We start from the raw sequence: 18906 nt of genomic DNA on the forward strand, positions 1-18906 counted from the left end.
AGTGTTACATTTCCCAATAGCACCACCACAGGGGAAATAAAGCATGACATGGTAGTCATTGACATCAATTGGCTGTTCATGACAGGCTGGATCATCCAAAGAAAGAATTGCTCTTTGTGGCTGATACCTGCTCTGGTGAATTGTAAGCCTTTTTTAACGCAGAATGCCATAATAGGGAATTTGAAAATGGGTTTCGTAAAACATAACCCCGCTAAGATAAGATCAGAGCTGGAGTTTGATCAAGTTGGCTAAGGGTCTTTTTACCACTTGCATATTTTCTGTATCTAGCCGATTGACAATATATCAAGTCGATCCGTGCGGGTTTAGCTCCATTTACCAGGAGCAATCATCGATACTGTATTCTCCCGAACAATAATTACTGCAATCATTCAGGCAGATACAGTTTCATTATTGTCGGAGGCACATCCCTGTGTATGCAAAATCTGTAACAGGGCCCTCAACCTACTATGTGCCATTTATAATACTGGTGTCTTCTTATGTGGCAGAGGGCCGTTCGGGCCCACTCAGGGTTCAAGGAGCTTGAGCGACTGCTCTCGCTGCACCCCCTATAGCTACGTCCCTGACATTATCTCACATATAATGTGTAGAGTTGACATTGGGTGCAAGGGGCAAGCATACTGCATATCTGCTCCGGGATTTATAGAATTTCTCGTCCATTAGAAGTACTGAAGGTGACTATTCCGGATACTGTCTGTTTAAAGCGCCAGACATATTCCAGTAACATACCATGAATAATGCATATTAAGGCACACATAGCTTTTATGGAGCAGAAATCGCAGTCCTATTTACAAGACATCTGCTGTATATAAAACGTGTTAAAGCCTGCCTGCGTGTTTGTGTGCTCAGTCTGCGGGCAGGTTAACACGCACACAGTAGGGAGAAGCAGGCAGTTAATAGCTACGATCTGACAGCTCGTACATTCACATAACCATGGTGGCGTTCTCATTTAAAGCCAGCTCCCCGGGGAGCTCTTTGTTTGTTTGCATACCAGCTTGTTTTTGCATAGAAAGGTTACATGAATGACACAAGCGCTGGAGTAAAATGCGAGCGGATCAAGCTGTCGGTGCTTGAAAGGGTATAACAAAGATGGAAGGGAACCTTTTTATCATGAAGTTATTTTATATGGTGGTTGATGGTCATTTTCTGCCATCACAGTAGAGTAAGTGATGACATGATCATCTGAAAAGGGAAGGGAGATCACCCTACCCCCTACACACATCAGGTGTCACGTCATTTGTCAGTCAGTAGTTTGATATTATGGTGTATTAGTTAGAATGTACATTAAACAAGTCTGTGTAGGATGGAGGTGCAGTCTCTTGTATAGCAGGATGGTTATGCTATAGTGTTGTTAAATAACCAAAAAAAGATGATTGTTGATCACACAGTTTATGTATAAGTGGGGTTATCCTCTGCTGTACCTCAGGGGTACTATTGTGTCTAGGCTTCATTACTATGTCTAGGCCCGTCCAATCCTAATCAAAGCAGAGAGGATAATAAGGCCTCATGCACCCTACCGTTTAAAGGCCCAGTACAAATTCTGAAGTCCATGGGGCAATAAAAGTCCATGGGGCAATAAAGTACCTCCGTATGCCTCCATTTTTATACGAAGGCATACAGAGGGTACAGGATCCACCAAAATAAAAGTTGGCATTTCCCATGTGATGATGTATTAGGCCGGGTTCACATGTAGCATAAAAATTGCGGATTCTCTGCAACGGATTTCATTGCGGAAAATTAGGGGCGTATTAAAGTAGTGGATGAGATTTGAACAAATCTCATCCACATGCGTAACAAATGTGTAAAAAAAACAGCCAAAAAAACGTTCAGAAATGAACCTGCGGTGCGGTTTTTCAATCCGCAGCATGTCAATTTATGCTGCAGAATCTCTCCTTTTACGTTGCAGATTTTCAATGGGGATGTAAAACCCACAACAAATAGCAGATGTTGCATTTTTGCGGCGAAAAAACTCCTATTTTGCTGCAGAAATTGCAACTCAGAAAAATAAAAGAAGATTATATTTACCTAGAAGTCTATGCTTCTGCATCCAGCCCGGCGTCCAGGGATGACGTTTCATCCCAGGTCACTGCTGCAGCAGACATTCCGCCCAAAAAACTGCACCATAATTTGGTGCGGTTTTTCAGCCGGAATTCCCTACGGGGACCAGGGCTGATACCCTGTGTGCTTTTATGCAGCGTATCCACCCGGTGTGAACATGCCCTTAAGGCCTGATTCACACGAACGCTGCACATCTCGGACGTGAAAAAATGCAGTTTTTTCACATCCGAGGTGCATCCGTGCTCAGCGCTGCGGGACGCGATGTCACGCATCCACTATAGTTGAGAGTCTACGGAGGGATGCGTGAAAAGATAGGACATGTCCTATTTTCCCACGGACCCTTCACACGGCCACATTGAATTACATAGGTCTGTGGGACGGCCGCTGTTTCAACGGCCGTCCCACGGATGTTTAACACGTTCGTGTGAATCAGGCCTAATAAGGTGGCAGTCGGAGAGCCTGTAGCTCCGTAGTATGGAACCAAAGGGACTCCGTTTGCTGCCGTACAGGCTCGGTGCATATGGCCGTGTGCATGAGGCCTTACTAGAAGCAGAGAATATTTGTAATAGAAAGCAGAATAAGAAAAGCTTGTAGTTAAAACAGTATCAAATTTGATTTGAATTGCTTTTCGCAAACATAAACTAAAGAAATGTAATAAAGTAACAGAAAATAACATTTGTTGTGGAGCCGGATATTAAGCCTCATCCATTGTTTGATTTAGAAATGCATCAGCGCCGCTGCCAACAAACATCCAATATAGTAGAAACAAATATTATCGGAATTCCTGAGCCGGACATGCCTGTCGTTATTATTGGGATTACTGCCCCCGTGGTTGACAGAGCTATCGATTTTATTGGCATTTGTTCACATCGCAGTATTCCTACATCGCCTCATTTGTTTGTAAACACTGGAAAAAAAACATTTGTTCACACAGAGTTTTTTGCAGGAGGAAAATTCCTCCTGCAAAAACTGCTCCAGTAGGTTTTTGCACAGTGGTTTGACAAAAACTCGTCAAAACACTCGTCGAGGTTTTTTTTTCCTCTTTCTGACTCATTGAAATGGGGTTTTGGAGGCGGAAACTGCCTCAAGATGGGTCATGTTGCTTCTTTTTACCACGACGAGTTTTTTTTACTCGTGGTAAAAAAACTCGTCTGCCTCCCATTGAAATCAATGGGAGGCATTTTCGGGCGGTTTTTGAGGAGTTTTTTGGCGCAGTCTCTGCCCCAAAAAACTTGTCAAAAAACTCAGTGTGAACAGGCAGTCTGGTTTATCTGTATAATTCTAGACATAAGTAATCCAAGATTTCTACTTTTTTTTTCTTAATATCATAATTATTAAATTGTACCAAATGTTAGTACCTTCTGTGCAATATTACCCGCAAAAAGTGCTCGGACCCCCACCGATCAAAACTTCTGACATGTCACTTTGACATGTAAAAAGTTTAGTTACCCTTTAAATAGGGCTGCAATGTCCATGTAGAATGCCACCCCTTTATTCATTAGGCTGTCCACAGGGCGTTGTTTTGTGTTTTTTTCAGGGTTTTTATTATAGTTTTGTTGCGGATTTTATGTGCGTTTTTTATTGCGGTAAAACACATGCAGTTATAAACGCCCTGTGGAAACCCAGCCCTTTAGAGTCCCAGCTCGAGGACCCCCCACTGATGCTATCTTCTAACATTCTGCAAAAACATGTACATTGTCCGTACACCGCTCACACGGTTTTCAGAGGAAAGCCGATCGGAATGAAGCGGTGCAGCAATCACCAAAGAGCTCCTGGCGCTTCCTTTTAGCAAACAGTGGAAGTCTCAGTGCTCGGAAACCCCCCCCCCCCCCCGAGCTTTCACAATGTTATATCCTTCAAAACACCAATTTTATCTAGTTTGCTCCCTTCATTTAAGAAGGGTATACTAAAATATATCTTTAAAGTGTAACTAAACTTTAAAAAAACCTAGTGACATGTCAGAAGTTTTGATCGGTGGGGGTCCGAGGACTGAGACCCCCACCAATTGATAAAACGATGCGGCAGCAGCTCTCGGGTGAGCGCTGTGCTGCTTCGTTTCTAACTGGCTTTCCTCGGAAAGCCGAGTGAGCGGTGTACAGACTTTTTATTGAACCCGCACACCGCACCGAGGAAAGCCGATCAAAAACGCTTCTGCAGCTTTGTTTTAACAATGGGTGGGGGTTTCAGTGCTCGGACCCCACCGATCAAAACTTCTGACATGTCACTAAGACATGTTAAAAGGTTTTTAAAAGTTTAGTTACACTTTAAACAGCCACACTGTCTCTTCTCCAGGGAGTGGGTGGGGGGGGGGGGTGGAGGGTTCTCATCTTTGCTTTCGCAGTCCTCTCAGCAGTCTATATGCTGCAGTTTATGATGACCTGTAGTCTGTTAATAGTCATGTAGACTTCAGGCAGGATTAGATGGATTTGAAAATTCCCACAGCCCTGCATGTTACATCGGAATATTCCTACCGCGAGCTATTCTAAAGGTAAATCATACTGTGAAATAGTAAGTATACACTATATATTAGGGCTTCAATCATATATTATAGCAGTGGTATGGCAACAAGTTCTAGGATGCACCTGCTGAAGTACCTCTGGCAGGGAAGTCTGGGCATACATTATTGTAATACATATTCATAAAGGCAAATATGCAATTGGCTGATTTCATCTATAACGGGTAATTTGCTTCAGAACTGTAATTTTTTTTTTTTCCTGTTTAAGTGTATTATCTTTTTATTTTTTCAGCCTAACCTTTCCATGTAATAGAAGTGAAAGGGGGATTGAAATCCATCTAGACAAGGAGCATTAACGCGCACCAGTCAAGCCATCCATTCATCTCAATGATGCAAGGCCGCAGATCTGCATGATCAAGTAGATAGATTTGCACTTCTAAATGTTTTTGAAGGTCAAATAATGTAACTGTCTACTTAATTCTGATGACATAAATTGGCTACAAATGTGTAAGACCTTCTGCCTTGTTACCATCCTCACCCATTGTCCCCCCAAGTGGCACCCATACCACTTGGCCTTTAAGGCAACCCCCCGGACGTGCAGGTGGTATCATCACAAGGCTTCATTAGCAAAGAAATGACCTTTGATTGGTGACTATCAGGCAAAGGCCTGCGTTCGATTAGCACAGCAATTTGTTCATTATATTTTGACAAGAACCTGAGACGATTCTGTTATCGAAAGGTCAAGACTTGATCCACTAAGAGAAGAAGAAAAAACATCTGTTATGAAAATTTACCGCCAGGGCTAATAAACAGTACATGAACCAGGGTCTCATTTGCTTCTGATTACCAGGGCCAGGTCTGCTGTATTCGCGGATAATTTGTTTTTGTGGGTCTTAAATCATACGTGATAATAGTTTTTTTTTTCTAGAAGCCTAAAAATATGGAAATTGCTACTGACAGTATATTGCCCCAAATTAATTTATAGACAAGGCAGGAAAATGCTTTGTGCTGTTCCTTTCTGTGTTTCCCTGAACTAATTATCAGAGCCAAATTCTCGGAAATAATTAGATTTTGTGTTGCCGGATCGAGATACTTGCACAGAAAGTAGATCTTATCAGACAAATTTAACAAAGCGATGTAGGACAGCAGGAAAGCACAGGAGCGCGCGTCCCACTGTTTTATATACTGCAAAATGGCTTCAAATAACTTCCCTCGGCTTTTATCGAGATGCGACTCATATTTCAGCAAACGCTTCAAAACGAGCAGAATTAAGGCCTTCATCCCTTGCTTTCGAAACGGCGTAGATGAGGTAAATTCATCACCCAGCTGCACCGCTCACATGTTAAATTAATAGGCCTCCTTGGAATTGCTTTTCATTAACTAATATTTAATTACAATTTTACAATATAAATTAAACGTTCATTAAAAATCCTATCGTTCAGTATTTCTTGATGGTCGTGTTAACCGTGAAGGATTACAGGATATCCCTGCTTGTCACTGGCTGCTTTAATTAAAGGGCTATTCCATTTCAGCCAATTAAGCTTTTTCAGTTCAGCAATTTTATCATATACTTTATATACTGTTTCCACTGCTTGTTGTCACTGAATGGGTTACCATCATTGTTTAAATACAGAAGATAACATTCTAACCTGGTTATGTGATGATGAATAAATGGAAGTTTCCATTCAATGATTACAATCAGAGCTTGAAATCTATGAGGTTGAATTGATACCTAATATATATATATATAAGTAAACGGCACAACTTTTCATTATACGATGAGTAAACTTTATTTGCTGAAACTCGAATATCCTTTACGTTTCATATGAAATAGATAATATGGGTTTAGTATGTGATCACAGGTTCTACATATGTTTTTTTTAGTGCATGTTCCACAGGAATTGCTGAGATATATTCTCAGCTCAAACCTTTGTGTATTTAAGTGTAGGTACACGTTGAACTTTTAGGATAAGTCCACATGTAACCGACTTATTCTTCCATGGATTTCACCCTATTTCAAAGAGTGAAATACGTGGTTACATCTGCAAAAAATCTGCAACTGAATTGACCATCTGCTTTTATTTCCTGCTACATGCATTGTACTGTAAATTGTTATAGACTTTCCGTCTGGAACTTCGATGTGAGAAGTTACCTTTAGACCGGGTTCCCACGGGACGGATACATTGCGAAAAAATCACACAGCGTGTCCGACCTGGAACCCGCAGGAGATTCCATCCGAAAAAAAGTTTGGACGTAAATTCTGCTGCGGAAGAAAGCCGTTCATACTTACCCACTCCATCTTCTGACATCTGCTCCGGCCTCCCTGGATGACGTTGCAGGCCATGTGACGCTCCAGCCTGTGATTGGCTGCAGCGGTCACATGGAATGCAACATCATCCCAGGAGGCTGGACTGCAGAAAGAAGGATGGCGTTCTGGGTAAGTATGATTTTTTTTTTTAACGCTGTGATTACGCCGTAAAAGTCGCAATGCTTGGCTTTCTTTGTGGTAATTCCGAAGCGTTTACACTGCGTGGGAACCCATCCTTATAGAGTATATATGAGAATTGCTTAAAAAGGGATTCCCCCTCCCTATTACAGATGTAGCCATTTTTATGTTGAGTTTTAACGCATTAAATACACAGTGACAAGAAACTTTAACTCAACTTTTTTAATGGCTTTCCAATGGCTTTGGTTGTGTGATATCACGCTGCAGCAAGTTATCAGAGTCAAGATAAAGACGGCTACATTTCTGCTATGATGGCGATTGCTTCCTTCAGTTACCGGTTAGACACTCGTAATAACAATCCGATTTGATGGCGTCTTCCATACCAAAACATCTGTAAACTCTAAACTAGACTTCGAAGCCCGAATGTCGTTCACAGACTGTGGACTGCTGTAAATGGCGGTCACAGACTGCGGACTGCTGTAAATGGCGGTCACAGCTAGACGAAACTGATCGATTAATTGGAGCATAAAGTCGCGTGTAAGACATTCTGTAAGATATGAATTGAATGTATATAATATTCTATCAGCCTCTGGATCTATTGATAACTTAATCTCCTAAATCTCACTAGAAGAAAAGTTTTGCACGTGACCTTACAAATCTGATAGGCAAATCCGTAATACAGCACCCATAAAAAGCCTATGGGTCCATACAGTACTAACCTGTACCGCCATTTCATACGAAGGCATACGTGGCATGTTCCATGTAATGTATTTTTATGCAGTGCCATACCGAGGTGCCATATAGTGTATATAAGTCCGACCCGTCCCACTATGGCCATTTGAAATATTAGCCTGTACTGTATATAGTTTGTATGTACATTTTACATTGAGTGATGAAAACCACGTCACATTTCATTCACATATAACCTTGAGCGAACCTTTGTTTATTCATTGGAAAATGAATTTTCAGCCCTAAATAAACATCCGTTATGCAAATTTTTTTTTTCATGAATGGCGGAAATTCAGGTACTAGGTGAGAAGAGCGTGGTGTTGAGGACCATCATGAAGCCCCTCTGATCTCTCCTTTGACAGAATCCTGGCATCGTAGATGTGACTGTATTCTGCTTAGCAGCTGCTCTGTTATCCTAATCATTCCAAATGGTAATAGGATTTTTTTCATATATGTAAAGGTGAAGATTCACTTTGACTTGAAAAAAAAGTTATAAAGAATCACAGGGAAAACGCAGGTCAAACTATAAATTACCAAACAGGAGTTTACAGGACTTGAAAAATTGGAGACATTAGGCGTTTATTCTGCAGCAATAACAAACACTAATTAGGTATAAGGGCATGACCACACATGGCGGAATTCCTCCGCAACTGTCCGCATCAATGCCGCACAGAATCTGCGTTGCAGATTCTGCAGCGGATCTGCACAAAATGTGCAGAAAATTGATGCGGACTGGCCGCTGCGGACTGCAGGAAAAGTGCTTCTCTTCTCCCTATTCAGTGCAGGATAGAGAGAAGGGACAGCACTTTCCCTAGTGAAAGTCAAAGAAATTCATACTTACCGCCCGTTGTCTTGGTGACGCGTCCCTCTTTCGGCATCCGGCCCGACCTCCCTGGATGACGCTCCAGTCCATGTGACCGCTGCAGCCTGTGCTTGGCCTGTGATTGGCTGCAGCCGTCACTTACACTGAAACGTCATCCTGGGAGGCCGGACTGGAGACAGACGCAGGGAGTTCTCGGTAAGTATGAACTTATATTTTTTTTTACAGATACATGTATATTGAGATCGGTAGTCACTGTCCCGGGTGCAGAAACAGTTACTGCCGATCGCGTAACTCTTTCAGCACCCTGGACAGTGACTATTTACAGACGTCTCCTAGCAACGCTCCCGTCATTACGGGAGCCCCATTGACTTCCTCAGTCTGGCTGTAGACCTAGAAATACATAGGTCCAGCCAGAATGAAGAAATGTCATGGTAGTAAAAACAATACGCTCCGCAGCACACATAAGATCTGCGGACTTCATTGCGGAATTTTGACTCTCCATTGAAGTCAATGGAGAAATTCCGCCATGAGTCCGCAACCAGTCCGCCACTGCTCCGCAACAGACAGAGCATGCTGCGGACACCAAATTCCGCTCCGCAGCCTATGCTCCGCAGCGGAATTGTACGCATCGTGTAAACGAACACTGCTAAATTAAAGTGAAAGTCAATGGAGAAACGGCTCCGCTGCGGATTAACGCTGCGGAGTGTCCGCAGCGGAATTTAAGTGAAATTCCGCTATGTGTGAACCCGCCCTTAAGCTGCGGCGAGTGCAGTCATTAATCCATAATACACTACTAACGTTATATAGATAGCTCTTCTGCAAAGCATACTGGGGAAAGTGCCATTAGTAACTGTAAAACAGTAAATAAGTTCATTCCTTAGAGTTACAGAATGGTATTATCCTCATAATCTCCCCGAATAATAGACAGCTTGTTTTTTAAAGGGCTTAGACAAACGTGGCATATAACATTCGCAATGCACTATAAATGATAATGGTCTCCTCACTGATTAAAAGTAGATGTTTTTTCTGTTGAAACTATTGAAAAAACAATGTATAGATGATTAGAAATTTTAGAGGTGCAATACCCATTGGTAGCAAAAGGTGGCGCTGTGTGTTTGTGTGTTTATTTCGCTCCTATATTTTAACTAAGACCTGTCATCTCTCCTGACATGTATTTTAAGTGTTTGTATTCCCTATGGAATAACAATTCCAGAGCATCTTTTTTTGGAACTCTACATCATGCTATTCCTCTATGATTCCTCCTGGAAATTTATGAATAAATTGACAACTGAGTGTTATCATTATTTTTGTTAAAGGGGCGTGTCTCTACACAGTCTCACTCTGTCAGCACTGATTGGAGAGTGTCAGTCTGTGTGGGGACACACCCCCAACTGGTAACACCCAGTTGTCAATATATTCATGCATTTCTAGGAGGAATAACAGGGGAACGTCACAAAAAAAACAAGTTTTAAGAAAAAGATGCTCCAGTATTGTTATTTCATGGGGAATACAAGTATTTACTTAAACAGATAAGTCCGGAGAGGTGACTTAAGATGTGACTTTACCTTGAAGAGGGATTTACTGTAAATGTACCTTTATTGATAATTTTTGCACAATCATGTTCCTAAACTCTTGACATGACCATCCCCCATACAAGTGTATGTAAATAAATAATTGTCCTACCCGTACAGAGATCCCCCCTACATTATAATATGGGGGTTGGAGATTGTTGAAAATGCTACACTAAAACAACTTGTCTTGGTTTTGGTGGCGGTGTTCTTCTTTAAAGAGAGCTGTCAGTTATATGGTGCAGGTTTTAAAAAAAGGGTCAGTGAATTAGGAACTAAAATCGATCTAAACCTCAGTGATAATAATCAGAGCACAAAACAAATCCAAAACATGCAGGTTTTCACGTATCTGGAACAAATCAACAAACCCTATTTTTATGGCTCCTGTCCCTTTAATTATTCCAATCAGCAAAAAAATTGTAATAGCAAACAAATTAAAAATAAAAAGTTTAATTGAAGGCAATAGAGTTTGGACAGTGTCAGGCATGAAGTCACAATTCCTCAGCTACCTAGCAGATCGTCTAAGATTTTTATTATCCTGGAAATACACCACAGGGTTCTTTTATTTTTCATTAATTATCTATGCCTCAGCGCACAGTTCAGAATTGTAGACTCTATAGAACATGTTATACTCCATTATGATTTTATATACACTATTTGGCAACCTGCCTTCACTTCTAGGGTAGATCTCCAATCAAAACCAGCCCTTTCTCAATCCCCGTTTTTGGCCGGAGTTCCGCTTTAATTACATTAATTGAAGAGACTGGGTTTCACAGCTGGTCACTTGCAGGAGATATTAATAGCGCTCAATCAGCGTTCGCAATCAACGCTCGTCTCGGAAACTGCCAGTACAGATCTGCATCGCGAAGGTATTCCACTGATCAATCACACAAAACAAACAGCTAATTATGCATAATCTCCAAACCATCCTGGAGTAAAATATCATTCTTATGAGCAATAACATTGATCTTTTCACAGATGTTGGGTCCCCGTTCAGCCATTAAAATCCAATGCCTGTCGTCTATGTGTCGCACAAAGTCTAAATCTAAAAGAATAACTGGTCCTGATCCGATGTGTAAAGCAGCAGGGCTCTTCCTGGATGAAGAATATTAGAACGCAAGCCGTAATTTATAAGGAAATTGTAGACAGTGACAGTCACTGGAGTTATGGGACGTGAACGGCAGTTTTTACTACTAAATATTTCCCGTAGACCATGGTGGAAGATAGGCAGATTCTTATATCTCTTCTGCGCTTTATAGTCAGAGAGGTTTATATAGTTCTAGTGGTTGGGGAGCTTGCAATCCATTAGGACTTAGGGCTCATGCACTCACATATCCTTGTCCTTTTATACGGCCGCAAAAAATGGATCGCATACTGATGGCTTCCATTTTTTTTTAACGAACCATTGACTAGAATAGGAGAGACAGATCCGCAAAAACTGACAGGGATAGGACCTGCCCCGAGGTTTGCGGATCGGGCACAGATGTGTGTACGGCCCCATAGAAATTAATAGGTCAGTGTGCTGTCCTGAACCGCATATCTGCAGTATGGACCAATAATGTGCACTGTGTGCCGCCATGTGGTGCCTGCCAGACACACTTTTCTCTTAGGCTATGTTCACACAGGGCGGATACGCTGAGTAAAAGTACACAACGTATCCACCCTGGAACCCGCAGGGAATTCCAGCCCAAAAAAGTAATTGTAGTGCAGTTTTTTCGGGCGGAATGTCCGCTACGGAAAACAGCAGTTAAAAAAAAAAAAAGATATATATATATACTTACCCCAGTCTCTGTAGTCATGGTGACGCGTCCGTGCAGCCTGGCCTCCTGGAATGACGTTTCATCCCACGTGACCGCTGTAGCCTGTCATTGACTGCAGCAGTCACATGGGATGAAACATCATACCAGAAGGCCGGCCTGGATGGAGAAGTATAGAGAGCGGGGTAACTATAAGCTTTTTTTTTCTTATCTATATTTTTGTGGTGGAATCACAGCTTTTCCGCCGCAAATATCAACATTTGCTGTGAATTCAATGGGGGAAAACCCACAACACAAAAGCAGCGATTCCGGAAACATAAATTGACATGCTGCGGATTAAAAAAAACGCACCGCAGGTCAATTTAAGAACAGTTTTTCGGCTGACTTTTTACGCAGCGTGTGAATTTTTCAAATCTCATCCACTCTGCTGCTACTGTATTATTCTGCAGATTTCCCGCAATGAAATCCGTTGTCAAAAACCTGCAGTGTTTATGCTACGTGTGGACATACCCTTATAGAAGCTTTGCTTGAAAATACCTCCATAATATGACACGCGTTGGAGCAGGCCATGATTTTGTTTCTAAAAGCGACAGTACAGTATGATCCCATAGACTTCTATGAGGTCTATGTCAAATAGATCCCGAAAACTGCTGTGTGCATGAGGTCTAATAAAGGGCACACAAAGTCATTAACACTAGAGACAACTGTTTACGCACAACCTTTATCACAGTTTGGCAAATGGTAAGGGTTGTCCAAAGCAGAAATCCCCTTTAAGATCAATCAGAGTGCCAGACTATTTGTGTCTCTTATTATAGAGGATTTCTAGAATAGAGAAGATCCTTGCACATCAGTATCTGCACAGATTTACTGTGCTGTGTGTACAAATGTCGGTTATTCGCTCACTGAACAGACAGATTTTACAGACGTCTGTGTGTAAGATGACTGTTCAGTGAGCAGCTAACATGGAGATTCTTTGTACACAGGACAGTACATGCTGCTTCCATATAATTGGGCTGCAAGGACCTTTGAGTCACAGAGTTCAACCTCCTACACTGTCACCTACCTACATTCGGACTATTAGACGCACCAGAAGATTCCAAAATAGTTTTTAGAACAAAAAGTGCATCTAATAGTCCAAAAAATATGGTACATAATAAGAATATCAGATCAATCAACAGAAACTACCTGAAGGCTATCAGTTGGTTGCTGTTAATGGCTCAAAGTCACATTCACTTGACATATTTAGTAATCTATTTTATGACTTATAGAAGCGAAGGGGCCCCATAGAAAAGATCAAAATGCACCCAAGGACAGAAAAGCGTTGTTGTCATTTACCACTTTCCATGACACTTGGGCCAAATTCTCACCCCTTGTTTGCTAACAATGCATTTTCTCTGGAGAGAGAAGTCCTGCTCAGATTCTTGCCACCAAGTAGAAAATGGGATGGGACAAAATAGTACTGGGCCTCTCATCAAGGACCCCATAACACATGCATGGTCTTTCTCTATGGTCTGTATGCCCTTATTTCTAGATAAGGTTTGTCTCATGGACTCTGCACGTATAAAACCATCAACTGAACATTTTGTTCTACATTTCAACCCCCTTCCCCCAATAACACATAAAGCATAGTCTATGGGTAGAGGTACCTAGAGGTTAGGATTTGGTTAAAGTTAGCATTAAATAACAAAGCCCTTTAAATATGGGAAGTTAAATTTTTTGGAATGTCAGCAGCGAAACTCCTCTACAAGATCAATTTTTACTTTAAGTTTAGTAGTCTTATAGTTGGCAGAAATACTGCCAGCTTGTGCAGGGCAAATAGGTCAGGAGAAATAATTTGCAATAAAGGTGAACTGGCAGCTTGAAGATAAACAGCCAGTAAGATAGAGCCAAGAAATACACCGGTCATAAGGTAAAAGCCTTATCTGATTTTTCAGCACCACAATTAATTCCTGCTGACCTTTCAAATATGTATCTTGTATATTTTAGAACCTTGAAGAACAGACACACTCGCCATGCCGGTTAAAACTTGAGTAGATGTAAGAAGAGAATAGCATGTTTTCCTCCGTATTACCTGCAATATCCAAATATTCAGAACCGGCTTTTATTTGTCTAATGAGCTCATCAATTACTACAGTCATGAGAGGGATAGTCCCGTAAAGGTTATTTCAAGGATGATGGTTATCATACAGCCTTTATCCTGCAGATCTGTCTTTCTGAAAGCATTTGACCTTTTAATAGAATCCAAGAAAACAAGAATAGGGAATAAGAGTTAATTTAGAACTCTATAATGCAACAGAAAAGATGAAAGAGCATTCAAATCGATAAGAGAACAATAACAGGCTGATGAATGTTTGTACCCAATTTACTCATTTTGCTAACCGGATTTTGAATAGTTTTCAAAGCCTATATTCTCTCTGTGGTGTGAAGTATGTGTTATTGTGTCCAAACAAAGCCGGGCGATAATCATTACTGAGTGCTGAAAAGGTCATCTCGTTAGAAATGTCAGCTTTCAATGGAGAGCGCTGGACTTTCATACCCAAGTATCCAATTAATGGGGCATGCCGAGGTGCACGGAAGCATTGAGGTGACCTGGAAAAGGAATCCGGCTAGTAGAACTTTTGGAAACTTCTAGATGGTTAAAAGTTTAAAAAGACGTTGACTTGTATGGTTTGTAACAAACACGTGGAATAAAGGAACAGAAGAATTTGTTTGCAACCCAGCCATAAAACATACAAATACTTCTTAACATACATCTTACTAGACTTCCAAAAAAAACAACTACAAAATAACAGAAGAAAACAGGGAAACGTCCCTAATAACCATCTCCCCTGGACTCCAGTAGCAACGCGTCCCTGCCAACCGCATGAGATGATATCGCAATTGGCTGCAGCGGTCAACGTAATCTCAGGAGTCCACCAGAGACGCGTCGCAACAGCGGTCACATTGGACAAAACAATGTAACCTCAGAAGTTCGGCAGGGACGCACCCCTACGGGAGACCAGGTAAGTATGGTATTTTTTTTTAAAACTCCTTTTCTTCACTATTCCTTTTTCTAAACTATAAAATGGCAGCCGGTATTTTGTGCCACAAACTCTAAAAGTTAAAAATTTTGCCGAATCCAAAACTTTTGGGAAATTCATACCGAATTGTATTCATAAATATAGCCCAGCGTGTTGACATACTCACTACACCCCATCACATGATTAAAGTCACATAGAAAACTGGTGCACACATGATAGATAATAAAGGGGTTGTCAAGAATAAGAAAAAAAGGGTCTGTTTTTTCCCAGTAATTGCGCCACTCTTGTCAACGGGCTATGTCTGATATTTTCACTTCAGTGGGGACAAGTTGCAATACCAGACACAGTCCAGACAAAAGAGGAGTTTCTGAAAAAAAAAAAAAAAAGTGGACCCTCTTTTCTAATTCGAGACAAAACCTTTAATGATGTGATGGATGTCATAGCTTCGACACTGATGGTTCACAGTACTGGCACTTTTACGCACGTGCTCTATTATCTGCTGTGTAGTTGGATAAATGGTTAATAAACCACTTATTGTTTTACAACAAATGTAACAAAATCTGTAAATTAAAAAGTAGAAACAACATATCATTATTGGACTAAAAATTACAAACACACAAGCTGAATTATGCATATCCACGCTCCTTAAATTTGCAAATTTTCCAACAACATTTGGGCATTTTATGAAAAATATATATTTTTGGTGCCTCCGAACTTCTGATCATTGGGAAGTTGAATGTAATAGCCGGATGTCATCATTAGTTTTATTGCTGGGAAAGCATTGAGCATACATTAACTTGATTACTGGATACTGAATACAGCTAAAAGGCATAAAACGTCTCTATTGCCAAGGGGTGGGAACATCTGTCAAATTGAACCACGACTGCTAATGCACATTGTGAATTCTGGGCAATGATGGTTTAAATGTGCATCGCCTTGAAAGAGGAAAATGTAACACCAATTACCGAGCGATGCATTCTTAAAAAAACATTAAAGCTGAAATGCAAGTTGCGCAATTTTTTTTTTTCTGCCATTCACATATGTTATACATAAGTTTCTTGAACCCAAGTGAGGTGACGTATGTGATCTCATGAGAGACATTTTCTGCAAATGTATAGGAGGCAATAAATCACGAATGCATCCGATTATATCACAAATTGAATATATTATCATGCAAGGCACCATCATCTTGCTACATAAGTTTTACATGGGCTTCATGGCAAAGCCCTGTGCACGGAGCCGGTATGGCACTTCATGGTCCTGTATTATGGACCCATAGAAACTCAGTTTGCCACCGTTAGCGCTTATTCACACAAACGGGTGTCAAATCGGGCGTGAAAAAAATGACGTTTTTCACAGCCAATTTGCATCCGTGTGGGAGCCGATTTCACAAATCCCTTATAGACTTGAGTCCATCCGTGAAAAAGGGCAAAAATAGGATATGTCCTATTTTTTCACGGGCCGTTCACACGGTCAGTTAAAATAACGGCTCTGTGAATAGCCCCATAGAAATAGATGGATTTTAATGCAGCCGGCCATTAAAAAAAACATCCGTCACACGGCTGATTATCCCATTTATATGAATAAGATTTCGAGAAGTTAGCAGCACAACCAAATCGATTTCATCAACAGGAGAGGACAATTTCCCAATAGTGGGTGGTGCACGCAGCAAAGAAGTCCCAGGTCCAAAAGAGACAGCTTACATACAAGAGAAAGGAGCTGCAGTACTTAAAGTTTCCAAAAACTGTGTCCGTTTATTCTCCAAGCCAAGCATGTAACACTTGCAATGTTTCAACCCAGCACGGGTCTTTATCAAGCATGCATGAAACGTTGCAAGCCTTACATGATTGGCGAATAAACCTTGAAAACTTTGAGTGCTGCAGTTCCTTTCTCTTGTATTCATGTGTATTAGGGATTAGGGTAAGTTCACATGGCGTATATTTGTGGCCGAAAAATACGAGGCCGATTTCAAGAAAAAACAGCCTCTGAATCCTGGCGTTTTTGGAGATGATTTTCAAAAAGTTTTTGTGGTTTGCAAGCGTGTTTTGAAGTGTATTTTTCTAAGCGGTTCTTGTAGAGTCAATGAAAAATAAGCTCCAAAAACGCCTCAAAAAGTGACATGCCGCTTCTTTTGACAAGGCGTATTATTATGAGACTTTTTTTTAAAATCAGCTTAAAATCTGCCTTAATAGTCCGCCTCGCTGGAGCGGACACAAACAGCTGGGGGCCCCCGTGCAAGAACCGCATATGGGTCCCTTGCTCTCCAATATCTTTTCATAGATCACCTCCTTATGTCTCTAACAATCCATCTGTAATTGTGAGCCATAAAATGTATTCCCTCAGACATTAACATGCAATCTAATAGACAGAAGATGGCTGCTTTAAGGTAACAATGGGCCCCCCTACCGACTGGGCCCCTGTGCAGCTGCAATGTTATGTCCGCCCCTGATGCTTCATATGAACTACAAAGTGTATTTTCCATGGGAATCAATGGGAAACTGTTTGCAGACATACTTCAAGTGTATATGGAACGTAATACCAGCGTTTTACGCTCCGAAAATACGTCTTAAAATAAGTTGTATGAACCTACCCTAGAAATTGGTGGAACAGTATGGGCCCATATTTCTCTGGCCGCTGTTTTACAGCTCTGTTCAACACGGGTCCGTAATATGGCCGTATGCATGTTCTGTGGGAGATTTTGTTCCTTCCAATCTCTGCTTGTGGATTTCTTCTTCCTTCATGTTTTACGTTCATCAAATTAGTTGCATTCACCCTTGTTCTACTGAACATCATGAGGTAAACCCACAGGTTACTGACTTCCCAAAATGAGAACACCTTCCAAGATCAGACACCAGTTTGTACCAGTTCTGATAAATTTCCCTCATCCCAGATGCACAGAATATAAAAATGACAACAATATGGCACTGGCTGTGGTCGTAACCCGAGGATTTACAAGGTAATAAAAGTATTTTTTATCTAATACAATTTTTATAGATGGGTTTTATGGGTACATCTTGCCCAGTCCTGTTTGGTAACTAATAATTATAGACCATTAAATCTGACTGCGCTTTTCTCTATCCATAAATTATTTAAATCATCGACATATAGTTTTGTGTGTTTATTTGGTATACTTATACTTCAATGTATTCAATGTGTTTGGGTCATAGCTTACAGCCTATAAGTAATATAAAAACATTTGCATAATTACAATGAGTTTTACAAACATAAATTTTTGTATGTCAGATATTTACTTCCAGGAATAAACACCAGTTGAAAATATGATATGTATCAACCGTATTGTGGTCCTATATAAAATTGAAGTTCTGCCTAGATACTAAACGGTCTCAAAACGACTAAAATTTGGGCCACCTTGTCACATTGTAAGCCACAATAGACTTCTATGATGCTCTAATTCCGGTTCTCATTAACCGAGTGAAGTCTTGGTGCTGTATCCGTAATATGGGTGCAATAAAGCGGCTTAAGAATAATACTTATACTAATTATAATAGCAATAAAAATAATGTATCCTAAATGTTTTTTTTCTAACCTATTAGGCTGAATGCACACAATGTGTGCATTTTTTTTCGGCACGTAGAAAAAAAAATTTACCTGCAAATTTCCTGCGGTTTTGATGCATATTTTCTACAGGAAAATACGCAACGTGTGCATGTAGCCTTAGAGAACAGATTGTATTAAAAGAGTAAAAGTAAAAAAGTAAAAAATAAAGACTTTTTTTTTAGCAAACCAGAGCTCTATTTCCAACACAATTCCCCTATCTAAGCCGTATTATATATAAAAATACAGTTTTCTATTTTAGGCTTGGTTTATGTTTAAGAAGACATGAGTTTGATGGAAAAGAAAAGCAAAAATCACTTTAGCAGCCTAAAAACAAAGAAAAAGTTCTAGCCGTGTAAAATAACTTTGGATGGGGTCAGGCTACATGTTCTTTCTTAGTTGTGGATTTGGTTCCTATATGAATTGGAAAGTAGTTGACAATTATAATACACAATATCTATATGGGATGATGTATAA

At 40.6% G+C, this 18906-nt stretch overlaps 1 protein-coding gene across 3 annotated transcripts in view; it reads right to left on the reverse strand.

Annotated features, from left to right (window-relative positions):
* The window catches only part of AGBL4 (AGBL carboxypeptidase 4), a 1201113-nt gene that overhangs the window by 449571 nt on the left and 732636 nt on the right, over window positions 1–18906 (reverse strand). The window lies entirely within an intron of this gene.

This window comes from Rhinoderma darwinii, chromosome 7, assembly GCF_050947455.1.
Source record: "Rhinoderma darwinii isolate aRhiDar2 chromosome 7, aRhiDar2.hap1, whole genome shotgun sequence".
Lineage (NCBI taxonomy): Eukaryota > Metazoa > Chordata > Amphibia > Anura > Rhinodermatidae > Rhinoderma > Rhinoderma darwinii.